This window comes from Myxine glutinosa, chromosome 11 (genome assembly GCF_964187855.1).
Source record: "Myxine glutinosa chromosome 11, kmMyxGlut1.1, whole genome shotgun sequence".
NCBI lineage: Eukaryota > Metazoa > Chordata > Myxini > Myxiniformes > Myxinidae > Myxine > Myxine glutinosa.
The window spans coordinates 105622860-105630526 of NC_136271.1; positions in this window are offsets into that span (position 1 = coordinate 105622860).

A 7667-nucleotide genomic window follows, 5' to 3' on the forward strand; every position below is an offset into this window, starting at 1 on the left:
GCGAAGCCGCAGCTGCCGACATCGTAGCCGCCGAGGAATTTCCTGCCACATTGAAGAAGATCATTGAGGACGAGGGATTCTTGCCCGAGCAGATCTTCAACGTCGACGAAACGGGCCTTTTTTTGGAAGAGGATGCCCGACAGATCCTTTATCTCGAAGGAGGAGAAGACCATGCCAGGCTACAAAGTCGCGAAGGAGTGGCTAACGCTAATGCTTGGGGGTAATTGCACCGGCGACTTCAAGCTGAAGCCGCTCATGGTGTATCATGCGGCGAACCCCCGGGCACTTAAGAACATCCCGAAGGCGTCTCTTCCTGTCATTTGGATGAATAATATGAAGACATGGGTAACCGTCATAATTTTTGAAGAATGGTTCATCAATCATTTCATCCCGGCTGTCAAGAGCTATTGTCGAGAGAAGAAAATTCAATTTAAATTGCTGCAGATTTTGGACAATGCATCTGGCCATCCCACTAACCTCGGTGATTTTGACCCCAATGCTAAGGTGGTGTACTTGCCACCCAACACCACATCGCTCATCCAGCCTATGGACCACTGGACCAGGGTGTGATAGTGCTTTTTAAGCGCTACTATCTCCGCCGCACTCTTCGTCAGGCTGTCGATGCAACGTCGGAGGAAGAAGGCATCAACATCGGGCAGTTTTGGAAAAACTATAACATCTACCAGGCAGTGCTTAACATCAATGCTGCATGGTTACGGTGTTTGTCTTCCTTTTAAGGCATTTTTAAGGCGTTACGCCCAGTTTACGTCAAAAACCGAGTTACGTCACGGCTTATGGAACCAATTAATGACGTAGGCCGGGGTATTGCTGTACTGTGTCCTCACGTGTGATCAAGCCATACATGAAATTGTGTTGGCACTTCAGAAGAAACACCCGCAAAAGTATGCCAATGTTATCCTACGAATGGGAGGTTTCTATATTGCGATGAACTTTCTTGGTGCAATCGGCCATTTGATGAAACACACAGGCATAGAGGACACGTTGGCTGCAGCAGATGTTTGCCTACCAGGAACTGCTAACAAACTCCTAGATGGGAAAGACTACTATGCCATGCTTCATGCCCATACCATTGTTGAGAGGGCGATGTTGTCTCCTTTTGGAAGATTTTGAAACGTGGATACTTGAACAGGGGCATAACACCGATGACTTTTCCACCCTATCTAAGCACATAGCTGACATCTGCAAGGGCATCAATGAGGACCGAGGTGAAGAGGCAAGGAGTGCTTTCGGACAAGCTGAATCAAACCTAGATGATGTGAGACAGAAGCTAGAGGAATTCAAGATGATCTTCACTTGTCCGACTGCCAAATTATGGTTAATGTACCTCGACATGATAGGGATCCTGAAGAAGTTTATGGCAGCTGAACGAGCAGGACTTTGGGATCTTCACCTACAAGCCACAGAAGAAATGCTTCCCTACATAGTCACAGCTGGTCACAATAAGTACACGGCATGCCTACCACACTATTTGTCGGCCATGAAAAACTTGCCATCAACAGTCAAAGAAGAGTCCGAAAAGGGGAACTTCACCATCCGTAAGCAGCCAGGAAAATTCAATGGAGTCTGGTCGGATATGGCGCTGGAGCAAACGTATAATAAAGACGCAAAGACAAAGCTACTACAGGGAATAACACAAAGACCAGAGACAATATCCAAATACCTGAAAGCATTGCCTGCCATGACCGCAGCCTCAGAGAAGACACTGTTGATGGCTCACATGAAGCATGACCCCCAAATAACAGGGGAAGCAAGCACTTCTGAGAGGGATTTACAGCAAGTGCAGAACATCAAGCGTGTTGTGACCGAAAAGATGATTAACCCCTTCTGCAGACAAATGATGAACTTGTCAACATATCCACAGGTCAAGTTGCACAGTCCATTGAGTTGATTGATGCAAAACAGAAAGGATTTGATGCACTCACCAAAGCGGAGAATGAGGCCTCTCTAAAAGTTGAACCAGTTAAACTGAAAACGTTTGTAGAAAAGGTGAAGAAGAAATCGAAACTACAGCAAACGAAAGAACTGTATGTGGAAGAGAGTTCTGTGGTCCGCAGCCTTTGCTTTGCCGAAAGCCTAAGCCATAAAGAGAAAGTGGATGCCTTCTCCCATGAGTGGGCAGAATACCCCAGTTCACTTTTTACTCCAGACAAGCTACATCCATCTGGCTTCTCCATGAGAAAGGGCAACAAATCTGATTATGCCATAATGCTTAAGGCTACGATGGGTCCCCAGTGGAAGGAAATAGAGGAACTGCCCATTATACATACTGAATCAAATACGGGATTTTTCATTGACCTCATGGCCTTTATTCAGCGCTATCAGGAACTTGGAAGCACTACATTTGAGGAGCTTTCTGCAAAATATCTTCAAAAGATCTTGCGCCTTAGACCAAAGGATTGCAACATTGTCCATGTGTTACGTGCTCCTCCCCAAACCCCCTGGTCACGGTGTACCTCCGAGCCCCGAGAGGAGTCACGGCAGAAAGATGTGTTATTCTGTGTCAAAGATCAATGGTGAAACCACACCAGTTGTTACCAACAACCAAGTATTGTATTAAGATCACACAAGAATAACAGTACAACAACAATAGTAATCAATTGTACAACCAATATATATTTCCTATGATGGTACCATCAGGTTCGTACAATATAACTCACTGTGCTCCAAGTGAGCGAAAAGAAGAACATTCCCCAATGTCTATTCCAGCATCAAGCCAAAGTCGATCCGCTCCAGCGACCGTCAGAACGATGTCTAATCGAGATCAGAATCCCGTTCGGGTGACAGTCACAGTCACGCGGCAAAGCTGCGCAAAGGTGCCCTCAAGGCGACTGGGAAATCACACCCTCGGGTATGGACGCTCCACGGCTCCCAACCGGCGAACCGCAGATTTCCACTCAAAAGCCACGTTACATACACACACCAGATTCACGTCTGAATGCGGTGACAATGGTTAAAGCGAAATCAAAAACCTTGAGCGAAGCGCAAAGCGCGCGAGTCAAAATGGCCGACGGCCCGTTCTCGAGGCGTAACGGCACTACGATGATTCTCCTCGGAATCAACCGCAAAACCTGACATGCAGGTTGATCTGTCACAGCGATAACAACTCTGTCGCAGGAATCCCTTTCCCGGGAAACCCAAAGTTCACACATGACCCGCGTTCGCCAGCGTTCGCTCCAGACCTCAAAGCAGCTCGGCTTTCTTGTCGAACTCACTCGCTCCACCTTCTTTTCCTCCTCTTCCTCTTCGTCGTCGTTCGGTTCCGGTTTCATTTAAAACATTGACTTTTTTACCTTTTGAAAATAGTAATATCTATTTCCCTTAAACGACAACAATAATAGTACATGGAATCGAAAATGTTTACAGTGGATGAAAACAACAACGGAAGTGACGAATCCCGAATCCGTAACACATGTTGTTGGCGATCGCTATGATGTCATCCCTCAGAGAAGCTTGAAGCTGGAAGAGAGAATGCGTAGGGAGAAAATGGTCCAGAAGACGAAAACTTTCATCCCTCATGACAAATTAGGGCTCCCACTATGGAAGGGTTTTGTCTCCCATCAAGAAAACGAGGAACATCTCCAAGCATATCTGTCCAAGACATGGCTAACAAATCACCAGAAAATACCAAATGGATGCACCTTAATACTGGGAGGCATGCCCCGTGGGCCTGCCTTGAAGTTGACCAAAAATGGTACATCAGAACTTGAAAGCTTGGCATGTGATGAACATGAGGAGGCTGATACGCGTATCTTTGCTCACATTGCATACTCGGCAAAGGAACAAGGGTGCAAGAGAGCAGTCATCCAAGCCACTGACACGGATGTCATTATGCCGGCTATCTACCACGTTTCAAGGGTCGATGGTTTAGACGAGCTCTGGATGCAAAAGGAGAACATCTTCATCCCATGTCATGTTATTTCCAAGGTTTTGGCAAGCCAATACACAGATATGACCAGCTCATCCTTACTGTCAGCATATGCTCTCACTGGCTGTGATACAGTCAGATACTTTTTCCATTGTGGAAAAAAACGTGCATTGAAAGTGGCATTGGATTGTGGAAAGCTCCTTGAGCCAGTTGCACAATATGGAATTCCTGAAGAGGATATTGAAATGTCAGAAGCCATTGCAGAGTGCGCGCATAAATATGTCTATGCACTGTATGGGAAAAAGGACTTCTCTGGTTCTATGGATGAACTACGGTGTCATCTTTTTCAAACAAAGAGATCTGACATCCAATCATTGCCTCCCACAAGCGATGCTTTTCAGCTTCACATCCTGAGGGCTCTGTACCAAATATTAATTTGGAAACGTGCTTCAATGGCAAGTCCAACGTTGCCCGATCACACCGACTTTGGCCGGAATACCAAGAGAGGATACCTGCTGGCTACTTTGATGACAAAACCGTCAAAACCAGGTTTGCTGAAAACTAAATGCAAATGTCGCAAAGATAAATGTGGGCCACATTGCCCTTGCAGAAAAGCCAAAGTTTCATGCACCATGGCTTGTAACTGTTGCGGGGATCCACTGATGTGCATACTAATGGAAGAAAAAAATGAAGATGTTCTATGAACATAAACGTCTCACTCATGATTCTTCATTCATAAATCAGTCTCATCATCCTAACTAAAATACTAACAGAAAGTTCACAAGCCTTGTATTGACACACCCTATTTTACTACATGTAGTAATTTATCAGAGGAATGATACTGTATGGATATGGTACATTTATCCCCACTTACCCTCATTAAATGTACATGAGAGATTCATTTTATCAAACCTTGTGAATATTTTAAGGCCTAATCTAACAAGAAAAGTGAATGCATACCCATGGTATGTTTGGTTTCGAGTTGAAAGTACCAGTTTGTAAACGAATGAACAGGGCTAACATGGTTTAACTGAAACACCCAGAAGGGGTTAATATAGGCAAGCAAATGGTTAAATTGGTTTAAATGGTCAGGTTATATGCCTTATCAATACAATTTATAATATATTACATTATACACATGAGTTGATCATGCAAGTAGCATGGAATCACTTCTATTTTTAAAAAATCTTATTTTTGCCATTTTTCGATTTTGCTCATAGACATTAAGGGGTTAATTCCCAAAACTTGTATTCCCATCAAACATGGCTTGATTATTAAAAACTTTATGTAGTACTCTTAAATTTATGTGAGTAGAATTTTTTTTTTTTTATTGGTTTGGGTACAATGGGGTCATTTATACCCCCGACCCCTAGATTTTCACCTGACCCTTCCGAGCGTGACTTTTGACCCCTAAAACTGTACTGTGACCCCAATGACAATTTTCTGATACCAATTTGTAGCCTAGCCTAATACCTTTATGATGATACCTAAAATGTTAGAATACAACAATTGCAACATGATGAAATAGCCATTTACATTTCCCCTACCCCTAATTTTAGGGCCGAAGTTTGCCATGTCAACAGATGATAAATTCAGCTGGATCAGCACTTTCGCAAGAGAGTTGCCCAAGCAGGCCACCCTCGACATGTGCACCATGGTCCATTCTACCAAAAAACACCAAAGACAAAAGTATGTTCTTCCATGACTACCCCACTTCTAGATTCAGGCCTTGGCTCCCCTACTATTTGTACTTGTCGAAATATGATGTCACAATGGACGCACCTATGACATCATCATTAACATATTTTATTCCCATGGAGAGTTCTTTACACAATGAGCCATGTCAATTTTTTCTATTCAGTGATTTCGGAGATGTAGAGGTGCAAAGTTTTTTGTTTTTTCCAAGATGGCTTCCGAACCACGTGACCGATGACGTCATCATTATTTTTTTATCTCCACCAGTTTATGCCAACATGGCGCTCAAGAAATTTGATCTTGATCGGATGAAGTTTTGTACTTGTCGAATTATGACGTCATAGTGGAGGCACCTATGACATCATCATTAACATATTTTATTCCCCATGGAGAGTTCTTTACAACTTCCAAGGTGGCGGCCGAACCACGTGACCTATAACGTCGTAATTAGCATAAAAAATTCTACAGGAGGAGGTGCACACATGGTGAAAATTTCCTGTCAATCGGACCAACGGTTGCAGAGAAAATCGCATTTATTCTGTGCGGACAAACAAACAAACAAACAGACAAACGGACTCAAATGCAATACCTCTGGTGAGGGTAATAAGCGATCTCTCTCCCTCAAGAGAGATTCGGATAGGGATAAGCAACAAATGCGAAAGTCGGAGGAACACTTCTGAAATTTACTTGGACAAAGACTTGTCATACATGATCACCAACAGGTACAAACAATAGTCGACAAAACCTTTCCAATCAAAACTGGTGATTTTACACTCGATGATCTGAGAAAAACTACAGAAACTTTACCAAATAGCAAAGCAAGTGGACTGCATAAGATACCCGCTGAAGATTGGAAACGTAGGGCTTTGAATAGTCAGCTACTTCAGTTCAGGTATGCAATAAGGTTTTAACAGGTGATAAACCACCGATATGGTCAAAAAGCACCATTATTTCAATTCTTAAAAAGGTGATCTGTCTACCTGAGAACTATCGAGGGATCAGCCTTACACAGTGGCTGCTAAAGATTATAACGGGATGATCTTGAATAGAATCAGGATACATGTGGACTCGATCTGGAGGAAAAAACAAAATGGTTTCCATCCAGAGAGATCAACAGTGTCCTACATTCTCTCATTGGGAAGGCTCGTAGAAGACATTACGATGAAAGTTTTATCAGCAGTGACGACTCTTGTGGATTTTAAGAAAGCATTCAATTCCATTAACAGGAAGATGTTCTTGATTTTTCAAGTGCATGGTGTGGTATACCAGATGACATCATAGTAAAGGCAGTGGAGATCATTTACAATGGCACTGATGGTGAGACAGAATTCTTCCATATTTTCAATGGAGTTCTCCATGGTGACACATTGGCACAATTTTTATTCGTCATAGTCCTCGACTATGTCATGATAACAGCAGGAAGTGAACATGAATATCTGCACTTCGTGCGGACAGAACGAAGAAGCAGATTTCCTTGGATGAACAAAAGATGGTGAAATTCTTCCATGCAGCAGGAGAGATTATGCTTCAACATGGTGACGATAGTTGGACACGAACATGGACACTTGAGAGGCGACTTGGTGGCTGCTCTACAAGGTTGATGAGGGCAGCACTGAATATAATCTGGAGAGAGCATCAAACAAATGAGGAGCTATATGGCAGACTGCCCTTGTATCTAGCAAAAAAACAACAACAACAACAACATGCATTTTAAGGCCATTTTCCCTGCTAGAGCGGGGGTTAGCCTTGCGGTCCCCATGACGATCTTCTCCATTTTGCCCTATTTTCTGCATCTCTCCTTGTTAACCCCCTTGCCCGCATTTCTTCTTCCACCATCTTTAGCCAAGTCTTTCTCGGTCTTCCCCGTCCTCTACTTCCTTCTACAATCTACATTCATTTCCATCACTCTTCTCAACCAGTCACTTTCATCCTTCCTCAACACATGACCAAACCATCTCAACCTGTTTCTCTTCACAGCATCAATCACAGGCAATATTCCCATCATCTTTCGCAATTCATCATTTGTCTTCCTCTCTCTCAACGATACTCCGCGCATCCGCCGAACCATTCGCATTTCCACCCTTTC